The following is a 24075-nucleotide window of genomic DNA, read 5'->3' as shown; positions in this document are numbered from 1 at the left end:
TTACCGAGAGATGAGTACCTCTGACTTTTTCACATACTCTTTACAACGATCCTAATTAATAAATTAAAATACGAGAATATTTGTATGAGACGCGTCTCGATTTTTATAGTCAGCGATTTATAAAGAAAATTCGCAGGTTTAATAACCGATCCGAGGTTGACGCGAACACGTTCGTATTCGGTCGATTCTTGCTGACCGAGCCTCTCTATTTTCCGCAACTTATGCGTATAAGTTTCACCAGGCGGTGTCTGGCGGTAAGGAACGTGACGCGAGACACCTGATCCTCGTAAACTGGTAACCGCAGCTGAAGCAGCGAATTCGAGAAACCCAGTCGTGCGATAAAATTATCGTTCGTGCCACCGCGAAATTCGTACTTTCGCTTCGTTTCCTCGCAGAAGGGGGTAAGGACCGAACGAACTGAGAGCGCATTTATCTGTAAGGCCGCGCCGCCATTCGGGCACCGAGTTTTTCCCTCCGATGGACTTTTTATGCGCAAAACCATTACGGGCCTTTCCGTGTCTCTCACATATACTTTACTATTACTCGACGTGCGGGCTCTTTTCCGACCGTGTTATTCATAAAATTAGGGACTTTTATTCCTCCTTTTCTTTTTCTACTGGTCCCCGACTATTTTTCCACGGTATCATCAGGATCCTTTTATTATGATTGCTATTATTATTATTTGTGTTCTATATCATTCTTCGAGAATCGATGAAAATGATAAGTGTACACAGAGAGAATTTTCTCTTATTATAGAATTTACCCTGAAAATCATGATAATCGTGGGACAATATGGGATGGAAAGAATTTTATGAGAATTTCTCTGATTAATATTTATCACAATAAAATATAAAACATGTTTGATTAATTTTACTAAACTGCATAGTAAATTCTAAGAGAAAATTCTCTCAAATATGTCGAGCGAACTAGACTCCACAAATAGCTTTCTATAGTGAATTAATGCTGCTGTCTTGGATAAAATTTAACATAACGCTCGTGCTTGCATTTCTTTTTAATGGAATTAAAGTGGATTTCTATCGTAATATTATTGTTAAACTAAAAATCATATAGAATGCTATTCCTTTTCGAAATCTTTAATTATATTTTAAATCGTTGATTGCATACGCGTGTAATAGTTTTAGCTGATGATCGGAACAAACGATGCGCTCTTGCATAATTCAAGCAGAATTTTATACGAGCAGTAAAGTACTACCTAACTTATGAATAACAAATGAAAACGGAGAGGCGAAGAAAGTGGAGATTGGAAATTTACTTGCGCATAGAAAGAGGAAGGATAGCTGAACTCTCGTTATCGCGAGCTTTTACCAGCATCGCGCCAGCATTGCGATGACGTTTCAGAGATAGAATTACAAAAGCGCGTGCTCCACTTTAAGGATGAATACTCCGCGTAAGTTGCTCCTCGCGTAGATATATATTGCACTGTCGTTCGGTGACAGATAACGCAACCGCGCGTTTCTCACGGATGCGCGCTTCGTAGTCCCTTTGTTATCGATTCTGTCGATATCACCGCGATAGCGCGGCGCGTCTCGCCGAGATATTAGATCATCTTCGGCCGATTGCGCTCGGCTCCGGCAAAAATCGATTCGAAAACATATACGCTATTATTTTTTTTCTTGTTTTTGTGCGGTTGAAGAAACAAAGCGCGGTGCTTTCCGAGTAAGTATAATCGCTTTGTGCAACATGTATTCGTTGGTCGGTGGGTCCTGCAATAATAAACTTCCTCCTCGTATAGCGTTGGAGTAGCCCGAGAAGTCGAGCTTGTCTCAAATCCCACGTGATATCCCATCCGCGTCTACCTCTCGACTCGGCCAGTGGTAAAAGCACGACGATGGTCCCTGTTTCTCCCTCTTTACCTCTCTCTCTCTTTCTCGGTGTATAGGATACAAGTTAGAAACTACGGACCATAGAGTTACATCCAACTGGTACGGCTCGGCGACGATTGTACATGAGTCATTTATATGGTAGCCATTTATCTAGTACCTAAGTCAAAATTGAACGAGATATACCCGCCTGTCCGAATAATACCGTGCAAAATACGCTTTTAATGGAATTTCTGCCGCTGCATTAAACTTGATGATTATTATCTCGGATTTGTAATCATAAGAGGCCTTTAGAAATTGATTTCCATGGGGATTATTGATTTACTTTTACAAGCAAAGTGAACTCTTTTCTTATAAAAATTTTTATAAAATGTTTTTTAACAGAATCTTGATACGAGATAGATGCTAAATTGGAGAACATTTTTTAACAAAGTTTTCAAAACTTGAAAAAATTTCTTTCTGCTAAATGTTAATATTCTAAAACTTTTTAAAAATTAAAACAAGATATTGTTAAATGTAATATATATTTCCTTGTTACATATCTATTAAATAAAATAATGTTAAAATTATATTATTCTATTTGAGATAATAAGAAAAATAAACAATATTTAATATCTGAAATAAAAAATAGCATTTCGGTAAATTTCGTAATTACAATTGTTTTCTTGTTAGTTATTAAATTGATACCTTTCAGTTTTATTTGATACACTAGTGGTTTTTCCAATGATATACAATTGAGTTTCCAAGTCACAATAAAGCAAACGGAAACACACAGTACATTTGCTAACGTGTTCCATTATCCTTACATATAAGAGGAAGGAAACGTCGTTTCCGGCCGCAGTCTCTATCCGTTGGAAACCACGAGGTATCTCGTCAAGCATGAACACCCTATTAGGTCCACGAAGCAAAAAGAAAACTAGCATATTGTTAAATTAGCTGTAATAGAACTTGTGCGTTAAAATTCTTGATTAAAAAAATTTTAATATTTTCAAATAATTTTCGCTATTTATATCAATTCTTCATTCGGCGCGAGAAGAAACGAATATGGTATAAATTTCTATTATTTTACTGCCAGAAATACATATGATTTGAAAGAGTTTATTTTCTGTCGTTAAGAGCTGTATATGTATATAAAAAATTTGTTGAAACGAGCGCGAATTTACCGCAGAGCGTTATTGTCGCTTTCGATTGTCTATGGCGAACGTAACTGCAGATTATAATGCAAGTGCAACGAACCAGGGCGAATGTAGATAGCAATGCCTTGTTCATCGGAAGTTATTGTTCCACGCGGCCGTATGTCATATACGTATTAAATTCGTGCTGAACGAATTTAATTGATGCTGTGTTTGCTCGCGAGTCTCTTTTACTCTTCTCTATTTATGGCGAATCGATTGATGCATTCGATTGTAAAATCGGCATCAAAATGAATGATGAGACGCTTTTCGTAGATAACTTGTGTAAATTTGTAAAAGTGAAACTGGTAACAATAGTTGGAAAAATATGGAATGTATTCGCGCTCTACGTATATTGTATATTAAAATATTTTCTGAAACAGAGTTGTATTATATATTAACGAGAGAGATTTATATAATCATTATTTTTCTGCGTTAATCTTCTATTCTATTTTTACGTATCAAAAAATCTGTATAGATATAAATACGAAATAAAAAAAGTGTTTCAATCATTCCGACGTGGGCGTTCGCGTGACGTGGTGACAGAGTACTTTAACTACGTAAATGAAAAGCATTCGACGTCATTTGCGTGTTTTCTGAATATTACTGGCGCGGTTTGGAAGCACCTCCTGTTAGAATCTTTGCTAAATCAGGTCGCACCTTATCGATCGGCGTCGACAAACAGGTCCTCCGTCGTCAAGTATATACTAAACTAAAAAGAGAATATCGATCTGCAGTATTCGCGAGACATATTCAGTCATTTCGGTTTGGAGAATTATTCTCTGCACGTTGCATGAATATTTCGATGCTGTGTGAGAGAAGAAAATGCTTATTGAAAGAAAACGATTTATTTAGTTTATTTTAGTATATGTATATACATATGTATATATTCAAAATAGACATCTGTATAAACGTCAAATATTTTCGTATTCTTTGCATTAATGACATTTTGCAATCTAAATATATTTTTTTTAATAAATGATATTTTATGCTTACTTTTGAACATATCTCTTAAAAATAAATTTTATTTTTTAGTATAATTTTTTACAGTCTTCTCCCTCGCAATCTTTTAAAAAAATCTTCTTAAAAAAAGTCGCTTTAAAGCGCAATATCTTTAATATAAGAAATGCATAATTCAGAGCAGATATAAGGCAACAAAAATGTATACGCCATATTACTTCGAAATAGTAGAAAATGCGAGTTAACTTTGATAGTCTTGGATTTGACCAACGATGTGAGACACGTCGTTATATTTTTCCGTCTGTTCGTTACGTCGCCTGTGAAGTTTGACTCGATTTTCCTGGCACCAACTTGGTGGGCGCCATATAAAAGACGAAGGCGACTTTAAAACGAGTTTCTTTATGCGTCGATTATACAAATCCCGCGGGGTAGAGAAATATATTTCGCGTCTGAGCTCCTTTTTTTCTTACGCTCGTTTCACAATGTCCCTCTTCTAACGTCACAACTTTTATCCAACCGCGCCCCGGAACTTTCGACTCGACGTGAGTGACGTCTCCGTCGAGTAAGTTTTATCGACTCTAGGAAGTGAGAGTACTTTCATTGTTAAATATAATGTCGGCGCGTAAGATGTATAGCAGAAGATTAGATAAGAGAGACAAATTTACATGCTTTATTCTTGATGATGAGCCCCGGATGAACCATCCAAAATGAAAGTATATTGAATGAATGCATATTTAAATTGTATATCTTTAGAAACATTTTTTGAAACAAATTACGAAACAAATTGCATTACATGAACTTTGTACACATATCTTTGAATTATTAAAATTATTATTTATAGAATATTTTAATATATATATATATACATATATATATATAATTTTTTAAATAAATAAATATAGGACCTAAGGCTGAATTTCTTGTTTTCACCAAAGATTTTTCTGGAGATACCACAAGTCTATATACAATAATTTTTAATATCTGAAATGTATCTTTTGGTATCTTGGTAATATTATTTCTATTTTGTTATACACATTTAGTATGCAACAAAATATTATCATAGTCAGATTTTATGATCGTAGATTCACTATCGATTTTTATTTTTCTCTCTACTTCTGATTTCAATATTCAGTCTAATTTGACACTTTAAACATTTGGATCACTCTCTCTTTTGAAATTATATTTAATTTGTAGTTTTGCCGAAAGCTTCTCTTTTAAATTTCCAAGTGAGACTTTGCTTATTGCCTATTTAAAGTGCAAAGTAGAAAAGCTCAATTTCTATAAATAAATTTATATTAAAATCCTCTGCTAGAATCTATAAACGTGCGTGAGAAAATTGAGGTCGAAAATAATAGGAAAATTTTGTGGGCGCGAGCTTTGATATCTCTATTGCGACGATTATATTTAAAACCGTGTGGAGCACGAACAGATTTCGAAATTGTCTGCGTAGTGCGCTTCAAAAGGCAAAGCCGGATGCATTCCTATAACTTTGTCCTTCCTTTTTTGCCCGCCAGCCGCCGAATGATCTTTTTGACCCGGTAGAACCTCGATGGAATAGCTACCGCGCTAGCATGCGTTCGGAACTCCGGATGCGGTTTGATTGCATTCTAGCAACGGTATGCAATCGGTATGAGCGCTCGTCTGTAAACTCGGTAACGTATTTAAAGTGAAAGAGGGAAAGATATAATAATTCCGTTGTCGGCGGCGGCGGCAACAACCGTGTACCAGCGAATGCTCCCTAATCATAGATAATTCTCAACACGAGCGGTTTTTTTTTTTAAGAAGCTTCTCTGAAAGGCCCCGTTATTGATGAGTCACGTAGAGATTTGATTGGATGAATACAGTCCGGTTCGCGAGAGAGCGAGGTTTATTAGCTCTCGTCACGACTTTACATTTCTCCAGCCTTCGTAAAATATAATGCATTATTGAGATATATTATATCTTTATATATTAATAAATAATACTGCACACAATATTGAATTCTTGTTACAATATATTTTGAACATTGAACACATTATTTTCCGCGAAGCATTTCACGTTTATTTAAATATAAACATTTTTCTCCTTCGAAGTCCAATTCGAATGCAAGAGAATTTCTTTGGTTTCGGGGTGTGTGAAGTTGGCACCCCTATGTTATGCTATCATAGTTCTGTTAAGAGTTCTGAGTTATTTAGAACCATAGGAAGAGTTCTTGATAATTTTTATACGATAACGAAAATCAGTTTCAAAAAATAGGGGTGCCAACTTCACATTTTTTTACACATCGAGTTCTAATAGTTTTGAGCAGAGTTTTAAGGTTCTTTTAAATAGTTATATAGTTCCTGATTATTTTTTGAAAGAGTTCTGCAATTTTTAGATAAAAAAACGTACCTTTAATATCGAAGATATTTCTCAAATATCAAGTTCTCGTGAAAAACGTTAGAGTTCGTGATTTTCGAAATGTTTCGTAAAAGTGGATTAATTTAAAAAAATCAATCTCTTCGAAACTATAATAGATAGAGCCATGCGGTTTTCACGTTTTTTCTTGTCTTATCGAGTACGATTCAGAACTCTAATGTCTTTCCCCAGAACTTGATATTTTAAAAATATCTTCGATATTGAAAGTATGTTTTTTTATCTCTATAAAAATTGCAAAACTCTTTCAAAAAATAATCAGGAACTATGTAATTATTAAACAATTTAAATTTACTCACCTCACGGTTGCTCCTTTGTTGCCCGATGCCTCCCCGGGTCTCCTTCTCGTAGAAGTTTCGAAACACTTGCACTCGCGTTATTTTTTGTTGTTCGCGACGCGCGGCGACGCCCGGGTTTTAGCTATCACAATCTTCGACGCGTTTCGGTAAAACGCGAGACTCGCGAGAGCTTATTCGCGCGCGAATAAAACCGAAGCTCCATTTTCGCGTCACCGCTTTTTCCAAGACCCACTTTTCGCAGGGGCTTATCGAACGAAGATGATCAAGAGAGCGACTTGGCCGCGACGCACTCAAGTCGCCGAAGGACGCAAGCGAGACGAATATTGAGCGAGATTCACGGCCGACGAGATCAATCTCGCGCGTGCGTCGCGATCGGATTTATACGATAATTAACCACCAAAGACGCTAATTAATACACTCGTTCTTTCGCGGACCGGCAAGAAACGCGCAACCGTTGATCACGAACAATCGAAGAAGAGCACTGGAGGTGGAGCTAGACTGGCACTGCCAGGTTCGGAACGCGCAACGATACGTCGCGCCGAGTCCTAGTGGTGGGGCATTGTAGGGCTCGCGACGTGGGAGCTCGGCGAATCACGTCGCGACTACATACCCCCATCACTACGACCTCGCACGTACTGGCACTGCCAGGTTCGGAACGCGCAACGACCAACGACACGTCGCGACAAGTCGTAGTGGTGGGGGTATGTAGTCGCGACGTGATTCGCCGAGCTCCCACGTCGCAACCTCTACATACCCCCACCACTACGACGTGGCGCGCGTGTCGCTGCGCGTTCCGAATCTGGCAGTGCCAGTCTAGCTCCACCTCCAGTTCTCTTCTTCGATTGTTCGTGATCAATGGTCGCGCGCTTTTTACCGGTCCGCGAAAGGACGAGTGTATTAATTAGCGTCTTTGGTGGTTAATTATCGTATAAATCCGATCGCGTCGCACGTACCAATATCGTAATCGCGATAGCTAAAACCCGGGCGTCGCCGCGCGTCGCGAACGAAAAAAAGTAACGCGAGTGCAAGTGTTCCGAAACTTCTACGAGGAGGAGACCCGGGGAGGCATCGGGCAACAAAGGAGCAACCGTGAGGTGAGTAAATTTAAATTGTTTAATAGTTTTATAGTTTTATAGTTCCTGATTATTTTTTGAAAGAGTTTTGCAATTTTTATAGAGATAAAAAAAAACATACTTTCAATATCGAAGATATTTTTAAAATATCAAGTTCTGGTTAAAGACGTTAGAGTTCTGAATCGAACTCATTAAGACAAGAAAAAACGTGAAAACCGCATGGGTCGAACTATTATAGTTTCCGAGATATCGATTTTTTAAAATTAATCCACTTTTACGAAACATTTCGAAAATCACGAGTTCTGGTCGAAAATGCTGGAGTTTTGAATTGTACACGATAAAACAAGAAAGAAAAGTGAAAACCGCATAGCTCTATACCTGTTATAGTTTCCGAGGTATCGATTTTTTTAATTCATCGGAACGTAGAAATTTTACGACGTATGTCAAGTCGACGTATGACATACGTGAAGGTACGTTTTTTTATCTAAAAATTGCAGAACTCTTTAAAAAAATAATCAGGAACTATATAACTATTTAAAAGAACTTTAAAACTCTGCTCAAAACTATTGGAACTCGATGTGTAAAAAAATGTGAAGTTGGCACCCCTATTTTTTGAAACTGATTTTCGTTATCGTAATGACCGGAACTATTTCTAAAAATTATCAAGAACTCTTCCTGTGGTTCTAAATAACTCAGAACTCTTAACCAGAACTATGATAGCATAACATAGGAGTGCCAACTTCACACACCCTTGGTTTCGTTCGATTTATACGATTTATAGTGTCCTTGCTGGTCCCATGATGCAGTCTCACAGTATCATACATGACGAAAAATACATATAGAAGGAAAGAGCAAGAAAGATATTCCCTTCCAGAATCTTATTACGCGGCATTCTTCTCGGAAGTGCCTTCCGCATGATCGCATGAATGAATGAGTAATGCATCGTCATGAATTAAACATGTAGGCGCGTGCGCACCGACGGTTATGCTCTGAAGTATACAGATACTTAAGGACGTACAACGTTTGATACGATCACTCTAAATTAGTCGAGTTTCGAGAAAAGCATGGTAGAGAAGAAGGGAACATGACGGAGATTGTTGGGAATATTTTATTACATCATCGAGCTTTTTTGTTTTTGCTGACGCGATTTTTGCCTTTATTATCGGTTGATTACTCTCCTTTATTATTATATATTACATACAACGCGTATAAAAATTAATTTGAAATTACGTTCAAGAAACAAGAGAATATCCTACCGTTTAGAAAAGTAATCACTTTGCCGGGAGTGATTATGAGCAAGAATATAAGCTCGTAAAAGCTTAAAGAATAGCCGCATCATGCGGCTATGTACAGGCGATTGTCGTTTAAAATTTAATATAGTAACTAAATATCTTAATCTCTTAATCCGAGGTTTAATTAAAAGTAATGTAGAACGTGTCGACGTATTAACGACGTATATATAAGCGACGATAACTGGAAAGAGGTTAATAGCCGATGCGGTCGTTAACTATACTACTATACTTATATTCTCTGATCTCGAGGCTTGGGAGTTGGTCGAACTGGTAGCCTACCATGGTCGTAGATTTCGAAGACTCGACTTGATGCCTTTCTCTCTCTTGCCGGGGCTATATTCCGGATATATTTAGTGCAGGACCAAGTCCCCTTGCCTTTGGATTTTATTGCCCCGGGGAGAGACCGATGAAAAACTAGTCGGCGCCGCGTGTGGATTACAGAAAGCATCTTCTCGCGCAACCGTTGCGCCATTTATGGTGCACCATAAGCGTCGCGTGTCTTCGCGAAGCGGATACACAATGTTGCGTGATTCGTCATGCGTTTCCTCATAAAAATTGGATGAGAGTTCTCTGGATGAGAGAGCTGGAAGAACGTTGGATTCGCGCGCAGGATTCAATTATATACATATTTCTGCCTCTTGAGAAATCTGTGTTCTCCGATCATATATCCGCGACATTTCGCTGTCACACAACCGTCGCGTTTTAAGTGACACGTGGAGATGTGACGTTCATCTCCTTATAGATATATACGGGACGCGAGAGAACGTGTAAAATTGAAAACATCACGAAGACTGTCGAGTTTAAAATGGAGCATATCGCGATTTCGCGAGAGGCGAATCGCGCACGAGTGACTGATAACCAGCGAGAAAATTGCGGGATAATACGAGAGACGCGAGAATGGAGTCTTAACAAAGTCGCGAAGCACCTCGGGGCTCCTTCCGCGTCTTCGTCGCGGTTGGTTCCGATCGTCGCTCCTCGTCGTGGTTGTTGCTGCCGCTGCTGTTACCGCCAAGGTCACGTACGCGGTAGTATGGTAGAGATTAATTATCCGCGATGTACGATGCAATACTAGCGTGGAATAAATTAGTCTCGCTGGTCTCGATCGCAGATTAGCGGAATGCGAGAGAGAATAACCCGGAGAGCTCTACCTTCGAAAGAAGATGAATTATCCTTGTATTAATCTCGCGCGCGCTTGTCAAGCGAGCAACGAGCGTAGGAGAAAAGCGCCGTGAAGAATAGAGTAAGGTATATCCTGCGTGTCGAAGTGATTAATTTTCAAATTGAGAATTACCCCGCCGTTGTAAAACGAGATTTTCAAGCATATGCTGCATTTACTCTTGTCGCCAGTAATTACACTTTACTTTAACATTATCAAACAGGATGTCTCTAAGGTTCTCAACATATCTTTTAATAGATGATATTGGTGTACGTGCATTGAAGCTGTAATCTTGATTGAGGAAAGGAAATTAAAATAATTGTATTTAAATAATTATATTTTCCTGTTCAGGTACAACATTTAATATGTATATACATAACTGTTTGACACAAGCAATTTATTACATTCCTTTCGTTCACTTTCCTTCGAACATTACAGATACAAGATAGTGTAATTAATCATTATCTAGCAATCGATATATATTCATAATGCGATAAGATCTACACATCGGAATTTCGATCAAAGACGAGAAAACTTCCTTAAATGAGTCATTGACTCTTCAACGTCGTTCAGCCTGACTCTCGCGATTAAGAAAATGTCACGTACACAGAGAAACATAATGAAATTCATTGTAGGCTTGTGCGAACTATTAAGTCCGAGACGGACGCTAGGAATGAACTAATTACCCAACGAGCTTTTGCAAACAACCGGAAGCGCGATAATGAACTTTGTGCACGATTTCGTGTGAACTCTTAATACTCTTTGCAGTCCAGCGTGCACGATATGACTGGCGAAACTGACGTTGCGATCGAAAGTTTTTTCCTCTAAATTAAAAGAGAAAGAAAAACTTCATAAAAGAAATACATCTTTTTTTATCGTAAAAGAAGAAAATTGTGCACGAATCACTCTCTTCCGCAGATTATTAATAAAATATATATAATTGTCAGAAATATAAAAATATTGCGGAATTCGAATACACATTTTTGGTCGGCATTTTATTTCTCGACAGAGAGCGTGATATATACATATGTATATTCATACGACACTTCCGTATTTGGAAACGTCACGCGTCGCAGCGATAATTTAAGCGCGTATAATGTAACCTTCGAACAATGCGAGGAACTAGCGGCCCATTATAAGCGAGAGGGTATTGTACCGGATGTCTCGAGCTCTCCGATGTCCTCAACGACCGACAGTTGCGCACTCACGCACGCATCACGGAAACGTGTGTACACGCTTTTCGCGTGCGACATACGTCATTATAGAACCGGTCGTATATGTATATGTGTCTCGTCGTCGGGCTCTTCTTACTGCAGTGCTCCTGTAACACCATGTGTTCGCAACACGCTCGATCAAGCTCGTATCACAACGATATGTAAGCATCGGGGCTTGGGTTTTATTTCGTTATATACAGAGTATCTGGAATTGATAGGAAGTCGACAGATAACGTTATTGGAGGGGTTGTATAAATTTCAATCTGTTCTTCTGAGTGAGGATATGAAAAAAGTAATACACAGTTGAAAAATTTGTGTTAAATTTAACAAATATCACCTGTCCCAAACGGTCCACAGAAATTTTTGTGTTAATTTAACATAATACGGATATGTTAAATGGTCACACGAATATTGTGTTAATATTTTAACATAAAATAAATGCAAACTTCAAATAAACTTAAAATAAATTTTGTGTAAAATTAACATAGTTTTAATGTAAAAATTAACTAAAAAAAATTGTTAATTTTACATTTTATCACCCCCACTTATATTATAAAGTAAAATTAACATTTTTTTTCTGTAAATTTTAACAGATAAATCTTGTCACTAATAATACGGAACATATTTATTGTGTAAAATTAAAAATAGATATACATTGTATTATTTTTACACTTTTTTTTAGTTGTTTTAATAATTTAACATTTGAGTCCAATTAACATAACAGCAATATGTTAAATTAACACATGAATGTGTTAAATATTTAACACAAAAATTTTTTTTAACGGGGACCGTTTTTAACAAGAAAACACAAATTTTCCAACTGTGTAGGTTTCTAAAAATAACTATATAAATCATTTAGTACGAGAGTCTTTTCACACAAATTCAGCTTCAGAGACATTATATAAATAATAGAAAATTATCTGTATTTACAGCTTGCGAAAACAAGTATGACGTTTCTATTTCGGAAAGAATCCTGAATATTGTTAGAAATTTATTAAAGAGATTAAATATATTTTCCAAAAAGCACATTAACAAGTCTAAAAGGGGTGTGCTGATTTTTCTCATTTATTTTTCTATTATTTTTCCTACATGAAAAAAAATAACATTGTTGTAAATAATATTATTCCGCGATGATATATCGCTGCGACGCGTATTGGACAAACAAATATAGCGAGGAATTCTCCCTTCAGTTTCGAGAGAGCTGTGAGCGCGCATACATTTATGCATTTAAATTACTTATTTCAGAAGTTACATGCGCGCGAGAGAGATACACTCCCGAATCTGTATTCTCATCATGAATGCAAATGTACACATTTTTCCGATTGAATTCGATAACCCCCGGATGTTTAATCCAGATTCAACAACGTCGGCGGTTTCAGAGACGAAATGAACTTTTAGCCATTTCATATCCACGAGAATCGAATCCACCGAAAAACTTTAATCTGGCTTTCAATCAACTAAGCCTGCCGTCGACGAACATCTCCCGCGAGTAAATCGATCGACGGAGAGATATACACGAATATATATCTATAAAGATACTTATATAAAATACCGATATTAAATCTGTGCGTGCCTGAAATTAAATTTTATAAAAACAATTTTATGAGTCTACAGCGAAGTTCTCCGATACGTATATGCGAGATATGAAAAGATATTAATTTGTGATTGAAAAATAAATATTCTTAATAGAAAACTAATTATACAATACATATATACATATATCAAATTTTTTAGCAGTGAAATTATTTTGCTCGTATATAAAGCGTTTGCTTGTTTTCATCTACTGTTGTTTCTATAAAATATATTTTGAAATTAATTTCTCTTCTTATTGATAGATAAGCATTGTGTAATACAAGTTTCGGAAGAACTACTTTTTTCTATAATATCCAAGTTAAATTTTCCGAAATTGTTTCTCTTCTAAAAGCTCCGCAACTTTTCTTTATGCATTCCGAGCTTATGCAGCGTGCGCTAATTTCTCTACCAGCATCCCTTTTACTCCGATATTTCTCCACGGTTTACTCTTTGTACCCTACGAAATGAAAGCCACAGTATTACGAGTGTAACAAAGAGGAAACGAGACATGGAGAGAGAGAGAGAGAGCGAAAAAAAGGAAATAGAAATGAATAGATAACTGAAAGAGAGAGAGACTGACTTCGCCGCGTGCGAACAGAATCTATTTTTTACATTTAATCGCCAGACATCCTTTTAAAACGCATCAAGTGCTCTAGAACTTCTTTGGCGAAGAATCAAAAGGGGAAGTAGAACTCTATCCACTGTATATTGAAATTCTAGAAGTGTGTACTAACTTCACAGAGATATAAAGCCACCTCTGACGATCAATGACGGGCTAGGCTGACGAACATCTCGCTCGTCGGACGTAATTGCCACTTCGTTTTCGCACTTTATACAGTTCCCGTACCTGACTGCAATTAACAGTGTGATTCCGTCGATGTGAGAGAGAAAATTCAGTTGCCCGGGCAACGGTTAATGCGAAAATGTCCGGAATTCTATCGTACTTGAATGTGACTGTATGTATGTCGCGTTTCGTCCCGATCCAAATACTATATGGACCGCTGCTGGCAGATTCCATTCTCTTCCTGCGTAATTACAATATTTTCGTGGCTATGAAATGTTTTAATAATGGATGACATTGATATTCGATATCAATTTTAATTAAATAAAACACCATTGTACCTGCTTTTCCTTTTTTCACTGCGCAGTGACGTTTATATCAAATTCGCGATAACATAATATACATTATTTGCTTTTTACTCCACAGTCAGCGTTTAACCAGCTAAATATTCGAAACAAATATTGCATTACGATTATACCGTTTAAAATAGTTGGATGCGTATAATTATTGTTTGTACGATATAAATAATTGATAAAATTACAAATTGGCAAAACTTTTTAGCGTAAAATTTAGAGTAAATATTAGTGTAAATTTCTCGAAAATTTACTCATTACAAATACGTTTTGATACTTAATACAAAACGGTATCTCTCTATGGTCGCGAGTAGTGACTTGTACGAAAATAAATGGGCATGAAATACAATTTGTAATTTTCGCTAATTGAATCACATCCGCGCGTGGTAAATAGCACCAAAATTGCAGAGTGGCAAATCACATTTTTATTTGATGCCACGAGTTCGTCGTCGACACTAAATAGTGAATGAATATGTATTAGTATGCAAAATTTCGCCTTCATATATAATAGCGCAGCTCGACATAAAACGCCGTAGTCGTGAAAATAATGTTCGATCGATATTGTTTTCCGCGCGATTAATTAAATTATAAATACATAAAAAATTGAAAAACATCTTATTATAATTATTATTCCTTTTAACGATTGCTAGCAGTAATTTACATCATAATTTTTGACAGCGAGCTTATATTTATTTTTATTTTGCGCTCACATATCTCATCTGCGTTTCTATACTGTATATGACAGACAAAGTCAACAGAGCGTATCGAAAGCTTCTTCCCTCGAAGGAATTTTTCCGTCTAGACATTTTGATAATAGTATATCTTTTTATGAGCGGTTTGCGTAAGAGAAATATAAAAAGTCCCTTAAGGCACTGTGGTGCGTATGTAGTCACTTGCAAAATGGAGAAGAATAAGAGTGAATCCACTTATTTAGCCCGTTATTATATCCCATCGATGTATCATAAGCGCGTTTGCAAGTGTTTGGAGGACGTACGAGATTTTTTCCATGCTTCATAAGGATTCTGAGATACCTCAAAGACATGTCAAATTAGCACCTCTGACAAGCAAATTTTAACTAATTCAAAATTAATTTCAAAATTAAATAAATACTAATAATATATCTGAATGTACGAGTATTCTTATATACGGATTAGCAATCGTTTTTCTATATTGTAAGAATAATAGTCATCGCTAGATATAATTCATCAGTCTCTCGCGATGAATTAAAAAAAATTGATTGACCATTCGTGCTAAAACTTTTTTTCCTCGTCTGTTACACGACGAAATACATTCGTTCAATCGGCGTTCAATGAAAAAACAAATACAGCTGCTGTTCCGCAGAGACGGCGTCGTGCACACGCGAATATATACCTACATACAAAAGATATGGACATAGCAAACGTGATTTATTCGATGCAGAGCATATTTTGTATACGCTCTTTATCGCTGTATGCACTTCAGCCTTGCATTGTACGTTACGAATGTAGAAAGTTTACTTATACTTTTTATTCACCTTTTTTCTTCGACGGGGCAACCTTCATCTAATTGTGTCTATCGATTTCGATCGCTATATAATGTATCGTATTAAATCAGACAATATACTATTAGGTTTTCACACACACACACACACACACACATTTACTTCAATCTTGAACAAAAAAGTTACAAATTGCTAAAGTTATATTAAATGGCCGTTCTGACTGCTGTATTAATTCAAGTCTGTTTCGTACTTTTTTGTCTTTTCTCACTCGGATTATATTATATTATTTTGACGAGCAAAACTGAATGTTCAGTTATATATTTTGTCTAGTTTAATATATTTAAATTAACATTGTATGTTTATAAAAATGTAAAACTGATACGAAAATATTAAATATTATTATTTGTAAAAGAATTAATCTCATCTTCGTTGATTTACTATGCACAGTAATACTAATAAGAAAAATAGGTATATAAAATTTAATGAAACAGTTTTTTGTTAATATTTCACAATTGACGAGAAGAAGTAAAAATATAAAATCAATTGAGATTAAGGCTCGATAATTAAAAGAAGTATGTATGTTATTAGATATTTATTGAAGTAATCCATAGATTTCATGAATAATCTTTTATATTTTTTTATTCATAATCTCCGGCTTATTAAGCGCATTAATTTAAAAAAAATCCCCGTAATACGGTGTAAATAATAAATAAAAGAGTGAAGCGCATTCTGTTCTGTCGACGGCAGAGATAATGCAAAGAAAAAACAGAGAAAAAAATGGAAAAAATACGCAACACAATTGATGTTGGTGTAATGCTGGAGGTAAACCCGAGGTGAACCCAACAGACGGTGTACTCGCTCCTTAAGAGGAGCGAGCATTCGCGAGCTCGAGACCGAGATTTATGCCACGCGCCGGATTTGCGCCTGACGTGGAATTAATCTTTAGTCTCTCGACCCGCGTTACTTCGCAAAGTGAGAAACCGCTCATTACTGTATCTGGCTTTGTAACTACGGTGTAACCATGGCGGATATAATTCTCGGAGCTGTCCGAGATTGTTACGAGCTAATCGTACGCTCTCGGTCTTATAAGTGGGATTCGTGGGTTCTCCTCGGGTCCAAGTTGAAATTATTATTCGGCGAAAATTAAAGCCTCTCTTCTCATACGCGATAACGCATAATTGATCGGTTTATAAAAATAATAAAATTGTCCCGGAGATATGTAATGTATAAATATATTTTTTTATTTCTCTATATGAAACATGTGTCATTTCCGATGTGCATAATGATTTTGATTCGAGAAACGTGTTTTATATAATAAATTTAATTTGATTTATTCATTCTGTCTGCGAATCACGGCAAACGATATCTATGATAAAAGGCTATAAAATTTACAGTAAGATACGATATTACCTACAAATTCCACCGGAAAAAGCTCTACGCTCTCTTCTACAATTTATAGCGTATATGCACTAAAAGCGGAGCGTTTCGAATTATGCGATGCAGCGCGTATTAATCCGTGTCTCCAGATTCTTTTAATACGCATCGTAGCTTTAATCTTATGTTATAAAGTTAGAATAATGTGGACGAAAATGTATTAAACAGATCGTTCTTTTTTTTTCCAGATCACGAACTTCTTGAAAATTAGTCTACCTCGCCGAACTTGTTGGTAAGTAATTTTTGAAATCCTTCGAGATTCAACGCGTTCAGCTGGTATAAAACTTATCCAGAATGAGTCCCAACGGTAATGTGGGAAATATTTTTTTTGTTTTATGCGACGCGTCGTGCGCTAATGCGGAAAACTTTGTTGCGCCGTCAATGCCTCGTAAAAGAGTTTCGGCTTCTCGCGGGAAATTCGCAGTTCCGTCGTATTAAGCTTTTCCCGTTGCGATAAAAAGTAATGACACGAGAAAGTCTTATGCGACGCTATTAAGATACCTACACTATTACACAGTTTCGAGATTTAACTCTCGTGAAGAATAATTCCACATAAAGTCATTATCGAGAAAATGTATCTGACAAAATTGTCAGCGTAAATCTGTAATGTATTTCCTTACAATTTTCTTTCATTATAGTTTTCTGAGTATTCGCCAAGATTCAGAATAGAGACATATCCGTATTTAATTGCTTCTCCAATGAATCGATTCCAACCAGTTTAATTAGGTATTTCTTCACCGTCTTCCTTTCGTTCGCACATCTTCGATTTGCCGCATTTTAATTTGAAACTAGTATAATAAGTATACGATATCTCTGTATTATCGTGATATATTAAAGTATTACTTGTGCGAAAAATTGCATAAATCAGGCATTTCTTTCTCGCTCGGTGCCTCTCGGAACACGGAGACGAGAATCGAATTATTCTTTATCATCGCCAAACGCATATATAACGTCGCTAGCATTTGATCTATAAATGTCGCCTATAGATTTTGAGAGACAACACGTTCTTGGCCGGGCTGGGCAAAAAAGGATGAAAGGTGAATTTAGGACTTCGAATATTGGCTACGTCGCTCGTACCGAGGGGGTGGCGGGGGAGAAAAAGGGGGGAAGACGATGAAGGTACGACGTCGTCCAGAATCGTATCCAAAATTCACGGCACGTGCTTCGAACGTAGCTCCCTCAAGAGAAGTCCTTTACCTGAAGAGGTTACTACCTATTTTTATGTGTACCTACACAGTTATCGAGAGGGAAAGGGATGTGAAAGCTCGAATCAAAGCTCTGAGGGACCGTCCCGGCTGTTGGGCGGTTCCGAGGGACCGACAATAAAATACTTCGAGCGTATAATTTTTATTTTCTTAGAGTCTTAGATTATGTCAGCTATATTCGCTATTCTCGAAAAATAACATAATTATTTTTTAATTGCGATCTCTTAAATACATTTGAATATTAATTCTATTTCTCCTTCTCTTACGAGAATAAAGGTGATTTTCTTCGCAAAAGGAAGACTTTAATATCGTAATTTTATGGCGAAATATAACAAAATCATCTTGCTTCCCCTTTTTTTACATTCGAGGGGTATCACTGTCGGGGCAAGTTCGTTGATAATCCTGTCGAGTGCCAAGAGTGGCGCATCTCTCTCTCTCTTACGTTTGACCTTTTCTGGTCTGGCATGCGACGAAGGAGGATCAGAGTGATTTTCTCATCGTCCACCGCTTTTATGTAATGCCCTGACATTCTTGGATGCCCGGGCGACCTCTATAATGCAGAGCATATAATGCGTGCCTTTTTGTTTCGTCGCGAAATCGCTCCTTCGTAACACGACAATCTACGAGTGTGAGGTGCGATATCAAAGCGAATGAAAGAGATAGCGAAAAAAAAAGATTTGGTTACAATAAGGTTTAAGGGTCGACGGTTATAAAATGTCATTCAATGGATATATGTATATACTTAAGCATTTCTATCGCTTTCAAAGATACCAATGTATTTCTATACAAATAGATCTAGATATAAGTTTTCCATTACCAACCCTTCGAACAACTTTATCTTTAACGATATATATTTCCGGTTTTATTATTTTAATTATTATCTAATAGAAGAATTACGTAATTTATCGCGCGGCGACTTATCGTAAACAGTTATAAGATTACCGTATCGTGATAGGAAAAAGAAAAGCAAAGGAAGACGGAGGGGGAAACTTGTTTGAAAGCGAGATGTACGCGGAGACGTAACCGAAAACTCCCGTTAATTAAGGCTCCTTCATAAACGGGACGGGACAAACGACGCGTGTGTAATTATGCATTCTGTTGGCGGCCTCGTCGCGGAAGCTTTGTCTGGAGAAACCAGACTGGATCTTAAGACTTAGGTCTGCCTGCACGCCTACGGACAATAGTGGCCTACTACAATACAACCCTGCTTATAGTATTTCCAAGATGCGAATCCCGCCTCTCGATTTTATCATCTCCTCCCCATTCTTTGCTCGTCTACACTCCTTTCTCTATTTTTACCTTTCCTCTTTTTCTTTTCCGTCTGCTCTCTTTTTTTTCTTTTTTTGGTTGCTCTAATAAATTATATTGGAATCGATTTATTGGAAAAGCAATTAATACGGGTATACTCTTAATCTATTCTGCATCTCACAGACTGGTGAATCTCAGAGAACTGTATTAAAAAAATAATAACGAAATACTTTACAGACTCACGCGCGCGTTGATGAGTTTCTGCTCAAATAACTTTATTTGAAATTTGGAAAATGTTTAGAATATTCTGCGAGAAAATATGTCCGAGATTTTTCCTTCTCGAAGAAAACACTTTCTCGAGGAGAGAGAGATAATTTGTCAATGATATATTTTTATCTACGCTCCATTAGTGTGTACATATGTGTACATACTGACTTTTAATTTCTAACGACGCACGCTAAGACATTTACTAAGAAATAGTGGCTGCCAGAGATAGGTTCGCGATGCAGAATCGGTATATCAATTTAATGAAAATCAGTTTCACTGCAAGGATAGAGGACTTTCCTCGCGAGTGTATGATTGATGAGGTACGCTGCTTGAGCGAATTCATTGTGAAAGTAGATTAGCGTTACTGTCGACGAAATGTATTACGGCGGTGTGTGTCACCAGAATAATAAATGTAATTTAATATGGCGCAAAGCTACTATGACTCTCATGTGGGTTGCTATGTTGTCTAGTCGTACATTACATGCGGATGTATGCACCCATATTTCTAGAAAAGGAAGATAAATAGGTCAGATGCACACGCGAAAAAAATATCGCAATGATATGGCACGCAATTAATATTTTACAATAATGAAATAATAATTAATTATGAAATTAAAAAATGATAATGTATAATAATAGAAATATGAATATAAGAAATTTCTTTTTCCATGTACATGTACATTGTATTTATATTGATTGTAAAACACAAAAATTTATATTGATTGTTTAAACTATTTCTTACCATAATTGGTTTAATTGTTTGCATCATATTGTCATATATATATATATATATATATATATATATATATAAAAATACAGAATCAATAATAAGAATAACGGATATATATGTAAATTCTCGGTAAATTTGTGTGCGATAAAGATGGGACAATGGTTGAGAATCGGAATTGTTGATTATCTTTTGGTGTGGTAAATCATGACATGGCATTATTCGCAGATGCGATCTCGGCTTTTAGTCTCCCGGTTATCAGACGATGATATCGTCCTACATGGAACGTACTACCATCGTAATAGAAGTAGTAAAAAAACAGAGAGTAGAGAGACTTCTCGTAAAGTTTTTCTTTTTGCTCGTGAATTTGTTTCCTACTATTACATTACATCTTCCTGCAAATTAAAGCTATTTGCAGAGAAGTTATATTTAAATCGACCAAGTTCATTCTTTTTTTTTTGCGCGAGAGGATATATATTTTCCATAATTAGAGGATATATATTTTAATAATAATTTTCTTTTTAAAGTGTAATACAGCGTGCTTACGTCGTTGATATATTTTATTTCTGATGGTAACGCGCTAATAATATCTCTCTCTCACGCCGGGGTCCTCGTCCCACGACGGCTCGATCTTTATCGTATATTCTCGTCGTCGACACTTAGGTCGGGCTATGTGGAAACGCACCCTCAGGATTGCTCTTATCGGCATCTATTCCGTCGTATGTCGTAGCAGCGCCCATTTTCCATCCCTCGCCTTATCTCGCCTGGCTCGCGTGAAAACCCTCTTTAGTCCGACACGTTTCTCTCCCTTTTGCGTAACTGGAAACAATACCTTCTTCTAAAAGGTAACAAACTTTTTAGTAGTTGTAGAAAACCCTCGAATGACGGAAGAGAACGAGCGAGCTTTTCGTATATACCTTTTATTATACCTTATACGCTCTTTTTGAAAATATTTTATACATATAAAGTATCGTATATATTCATCTGTCTGGAAGCTTTATGTATACTTATACTTTTAAATCGCGATATTTCGTCAAATCATGACATACGAATACATATATATATATATATATATATATGTAATGTCGCATGTGAATGTTGTACAAAGAGAGAGAAGCAATTTCGTTGTTGCATACGTTTCTTTGAGGGACACTGAAATTCTAAATCTACATTTCAAGTACAATATGTGAAACATGCTCTTGTTCATATTCTCGTCAACAAAGATTATTTATTGTATACATATATTACATATTAAAATATCTTTATTTCGCAACAAATTTTTTTAAAATTAATCGAAAGTAAATACGTATAACAATTATTGTTCAAGAGACTTGTAGTCTGAGACTTTATTTGCGTAACGAGTTTGCGTAACGGAGTTTTGTCGAATAAATTAACAAAAATAAAATATCAGTTAAAAGGGAATACGGTAGCGGTATCAGAGAGTGAACCGCAGAAAGGCAGATCGCGAATTGGTCATTAATAATCAAGAAGTTTCTTAGCAGAACCGAGTGAAATCAACGTTCTCGATAACATCACACTCTACAATCTTGATGGTAGCCGAAGACGACGGTAGTCTTCCTTTCGCGCGCTGCCAGCCACATCAGACGAGTTCATTACGGTTGCAGTACGGCTAACAGGATTTCGCTGGTTGTCGTAACGAGCTCTCCCGAGTCGTAATTCAAAAGTTGATTCGAGTGGCTGCAATTTATTGCTCCGCGTGTCCCGGCTAAGACTTTTCCTCGCGGAAAGGGAGCGAAGGAGGAGGAGAGGACGAACGGACAGAGGACGCGGCGACAGGACGAGGAGAGTCATCGTCCCGATAAGGTCGCGGGAAATTGCATTAAATATCATAGGCACGTGCGGAGAGCGACGAGAAAGGAGTTTCGATTGTCGATATATCGATATACCAAAACTCCTCGCCGCAAATTGAAGCGCCCCGGGTTGTTAATGCAAGCGGACACTCGCGAGCGAAGTCGCCGACGTGCTTTTCTCGTGGACTCCCAAATTACCGGAGAATTACGGGTGAAATTTTAACGAAATTCTATTCCGAGTAAAGAGTCTGCATTTTTCGTAACGAAATTCCTCGTCGGTTGATGAAAAATTTCGTAAAATTTCACAAGTATCATCGGGGAGAATAAGATTGTCAGTTATTGATCAGTTATGTCGAAGACGTGGTAAGAGAAATGTAGGAGAAAGAGAAAAAAAGGGCACATCGCGGAACAGGTATTGGATCGATAACGGATTACGAATTGCGTTCGACAAGATTGGAAGTTAGGATCGTAGGGCACAATCCTTTCCGAACTTAGCAATCCGCTTAACTTCGCAAGATTCTAACTGCAAAACTTATCGGATCGTACGCAGGCCGCACCGCAACCGTAGATACGAAATCGCGGTCGTATATAATCGTATATAATCTATTCGAATTGTAAATGCTGGTACTTGAAGTATCGATATATCCGTCAAATACAATTTTTACGACTTTTCGCTATATAAGATCGACTCAACTCTTTCTCTTATGACATAACGTAAAATCGACATTTTGCCGGCATAAATTGCGCGATATAAGATATTTAATTTTCTATGAAAAAAATTGGTGCTCTTAAAAAAATATCTTTTTATCCACACATCTGTGCAACATTGAAAATTAAAATCCGCGACGAATCTGTGCTCCGGTTTCAAGCTCCGCTCTTATAAATATTTATAAGAAATTCTGCGCCGCACACACATCGTTAGAATTTCATTAGCGGCATCATATACGCGCGGTCGTTCTCCTCGCCGCCCCGTTACATCCTTCATTTCCGGTCCTATAGGCGCGCTTCCTGTGCCTGCGGCGGCAGATAGCGCGTGCACGCCGTTCCATATATATTTCCGGCATTCGTTCTCCGGCTTTCCGCCCGGAACGAGCTGGAACACCCGAGAGTTACACATTCCTATCGCGGGTGTGTACGAGCTCGAACTTTGCTCAATACGTTACGCGAGAGAGAAGACATCCGCGTACTCGGGACCTCGCGTGCGAGAGATCTCACACGACGTGACCTCTTACTTTCGTGAATAATGCACGTATCGGTAAATGAATTATTCCTAGCAATTAAAGGGATATCGCAATTATTCTCCTTTTTTCTCTGAAAAATTCCTTGATAAAGTATTTTAAATTATATTATGAAATGACAAATTGAATACGCAGATTCGAATTTTGGATATAGATTAAGCAAGATTCACGCAGAGCACAGGGCGATGATTCATAGCGCCTCCAGCTGCTCTGGTGTGAGTTATCTAACTTCAGTTTACGAGGCGAAGAGGGAAGGTGGGCTCCCGGGCAAATCAAATAAGACATCCAAAATAGCCGTGCCCGAACGCGATAACTCGATCCGAAAAGTTTGGCGAAACTATCGTCGAGCGAGAGCGCGCCTTACGGAATACTCGAGTCTGGATGTTCGCTCGCTTCGACGCGGGAGCGTACAATCGAAACGGCTTTCGAAGGACCTATTTTTATCACATCCTCTTCGTAAACTCTGCCCTCCGCGGAGAGCTCGCCTAGCATGTGTTATCTCTCCCGTGTGTTGGACACGTTTCGCGCTTCAGTCCAGCACGTTCGAAGTGTTCGCAG

At 37.3% G+C, this 24075-nt stretch overlaps 1 protein-coding gene across 4 annotated transcripts in view; it reads left to right on the top strand.

The window, feature by feature from the left end:
- The window catches only part of LOC145935493 (uncharacterized), a 59007-nt gene that overhangs the window by 16100 nt on the left and 18832 nt on the right, over positions 1–24075 (top strand). For 2 of the 4 annotated variants that reach the window (XM_083036907.1, XM_083036904.1), the window contains exon 2: positions 17210–17253. The exons of 1 other annotated variant lie outside the window; for it this stretch is intronic. The gene's annotated coding sequence lies outside the window, so the exon portion shown is untranslated. Of the gene's footprint in view, positions 1–17209; positions 17258–24075 lie in introns of all 4 variants that reach the window. One more of the 4 variants, XM_083036905.1, reaches the window with a different exon arrangement.

The sequence above is a fragment of the Prenolepis imparis genome, unplaced genomic scaffold, assembly GCF_030444845.1.
Source record: "Prenolepis imparis isolate NDT839.2.m4 unplaced genomic scaffold, iyPreImpa1.0 SCAF_4, whole genome shotgun sequence".
NCBI classification, from domain to species: domain Eukaryota; kingdom Metazoa; phylum Arthropoda; class Insecta; order Hymenoptera; family Formicidae; genus Prenolepis; species Prenolepis imparis.
Note: the sequence above shows the minus strand (reverse complement) of the source record. Positions and strands in the feature narration are given on the sequence as shown.